The 2,958-nt window shown below is 42.5% G+C and overlaps 1 pseudogene; it reads right to left on the bottom strand.

Annotated features, from left to right (window-relative positions):
- Nucleotides 1-1,495: 1,495 nt before the first annotated feature.
- On the bottom strand, nucleotides 1,496-2,523 carry LOC132431035 (prohibitin 1 pseudogene; annotated as a pseudogene).
- Between the last annotated feature and the right edge of the window lie 435 nt (nucleotides 2,524-2,958).

The following is a 2,958-nucleotide window of genomic DNA, read 5'->3' as shown; positions in this document are numbered from 1 at the left end:
CATTGATCTGGAGACAGTAAATAGACCAATGGAACTAGAGAGCCCAGAAACAGATTCACATATATGTGGAAACTTGATTAATGGAAATGGAACTTGTAGGTCAGTGGGTAAAGGGTAGACTATTCAACGTATTGTGTCAGGGCAAATAGTTACCTATACAGAAAAAAAGAAATAGATAACTCTCTCTCACACACACACACACACACACACACACCACAAAATCAATTCTGGTTGGATTAAATTCTTAAATACAAAAAGCAAAGATTGAAATATTGAGAAGAAACGTAGGAGAATATCTTTCCAATTCAGGTGGAGAGAGGGATTTCTTAGGATTAAAAAATATTTACCAAAGAGAAAAATACTGATACTACTGACTACTTTAAAACGAACTTGTTTATCAAAACATACTTTAGGACTTCCCTGGTGGTCTAGTGGTTGATACTCCATGCTTCCACTGCCACGGCATGGCCCAAAACAACCAACCAACCAAACAAACAAACAAGAAACACACTTTAAAGACAGTGAAAAGACAAATAACAAACTGGGAGAAAATATTTGTAACACAAAGAATTGTCAAAGAAGAGTAGGCAGAATGTGTAACTATTTTCTACAAATCTGTAAGAAAAAGATAAATAACCTAACAGAAAAACAGGCTAAAGATAGGACAGACATTTCACAGAAAAAAAAAGGCCCAGAAACATAGAAAGATTCTTACTCTTATTAATAGCCAGGAAAATGCAAATTAGATGTGCAGCTAGATGCCAATTTATGCCTACCGGACTGGCAAACATTAAGGAGTTAGTCAATATCAAGTCTAGGCAAGGGTGTGGAGTAATGGGAACGAAAATCTTCTGCTGGTGGGATTGGAGAGTGTTACAGCTACCTTGGAAAACAATTTTGATTACCCAGTGTTGACAAGATGATACAAGGACTTTCAGATGATTTGTTAAATATTATAATATATCTAGCAGGGGCTTTGATTTTTCCATGACGCATGTAAGAGAAAAGTGCCATGATCCTCTTCTGATCTGTAAGAGAAGTTTTTTTCAAGTATCTATAACTTTTAGGAATACTGAGACAATTTATTATAACATTATAATTAAGTCAGTGAATTGAGACAAGCAACCACATATTGGTTTCTTTGGAGGTTATTTTCACATGGTGGTTATTTTCACAGGATGTGGCAACAATTTCTAAAGTCATAGGAGTCGAACAAGACCCTGCTGCTCTGAGTTGCCAAGAGCGATGAAGAGTCACATGTGTCCACTTTACATGGGAGAACAGGACACATTCCGTTAAAAGTTTTGAACCAAAAAGCAGGTTCCTTTTTTTTTTTTCTTTGATAGAGTAGTTAGAGATCTGAAGCGATTTTACTTTTATTTCCTTCACTTTACTCCAATCATGAAGTTTCACAGTGATTTCTGGGGTGAAAGAGGGAAGGTGATGTTGAGAATCATCAGGGCTGTGGTCCAGATGGCCCCAGGAGGTGTGGGCCTCACTGGGGCAGCTGGAAGAGCACCAACTGCCCGGCGGGCTGGTACGTGATGTCCTCCGAGGCCTCCAACTTGCGCAGCTCAATTAGGCGGTCGCCTGCAGGGGCAAGTGAGTTGGCTATCAGCTCTGCTGCCTTGAAATCGCCCTCCGCAGAGATGACGGCTGCTGCTTCTGAGGCTCAGCCTTTTCCATCACAAATCTGGCTCCTCTGCTTCCTGCTGAGCCATCTATTTGGCTTCCACCACTTCTGGGAACTCCCTTCCGAAGGTCAGATGTGTCAAGGGTTATGTCATCCAGGATGAGCCTAAAGGTGGCTGCTCGCGCCATGAGGTCATTGCTCACCTGTCTGGAGACCAGCTCTCTCTGGTGATAAGTTCTCCAGCATCAAAGTGAGCCACCACGGATCTGAGGATCTCTGTAGTGATGGACGGCAGCATGAGCTCATCAGAGTCTTCTCTGATGCTGGTGAAGATTCTGGGAAGTGGCTAGTAACTGGCTGGAAGACGATGCGCAGGGTGATGTCGACATTCTGTAAATCTTTGCTTCCAGTGATTACTGGCACGTTACGTGCTGGAGAGCGGTAAACAAAGATAACTGGTTTCTGTACCCAAGGGATGAGAAAGCGAGTCCCTTTTCCTACAACAATGTCCTGCACTCCACAGAACAGGTCAAAGGTGATAGGATACCTCTGTGCCCAGCATCTGTATTACACAAGGCAGAATTTGCCACGCCTCCTGCAACGGCTAAGGCCAGGCTGAACTTGACGATGGACTCAAACACTGTCTCCTTCTGCTGGACCCACTCACACCTTCGCAAGCCCTGGCTCCTCCCGGGCTCACCTCCTTCCCCTCCGACACGAGGCAGCCGATCCCCTACATTCTCACCTGTCAAGCAGATTCTTTGAACCACTTTTGTGATGTTGAGTATTGTCCTCCCAGCGGTTGTGTGGGAGCAGGGAACAGCACTCACCTCTGAGTAATGAAAAAAATACTTTTCAGGCCCAGGCTCTGAAATTTCATTATATGACATTATAAGAAAATAGCCTGTGGAGCTCTGTTTGACTAGCAGATGGAGAGAAGGCTGAATAGGATTTGATTTAATGAAAGTGCAGTAAGAGGAATACATTGTTTTTTTCTAAAAATTAATAAAGTTGGATGTGTACATTCCCTCCAACTTTGCTGCTTCTCTCCCAGAGAAGCGGAAACCCTCCCATCTTCCCTCCAGCCTCACAGCTCCACCCCCAGAAGAACCCTTCCATCTGCAGCAGAAGGTATGCCTTACGATATTCATAGCCATAAATTGAAACAGGCCAAATGTCCGTTAAAAGTCGAATATATAAATAAAACTGTGGTGTAGTTGTACAGAAGAATACAGCAGTGAAAATGAACTATAACTGTACACATAAACATGCATGAATTAAAGAAATATGTAGAATTTTTAATTTTTAATTTTTTTTGGCCATGC

This window comes from Delphinus delphis, chromosome 1, assembly GCF_949987515.2.
Source record: "Delphinus delphis chromosome 1, mDelDel1.2, whole genome shotgun sequence".
Classification (NCBI taxonomy): Eukaryota; Metazoa; Chordata; class Mammalia; order Artiodactyla; family Delphinidae; genus Delphinus; species Delphinus delphis.
The sequence above is the reverse complement of the archived record's forward strand: the minus strand, read 5'-3'. Positions and strand labels throughout refer to the sequence as shown.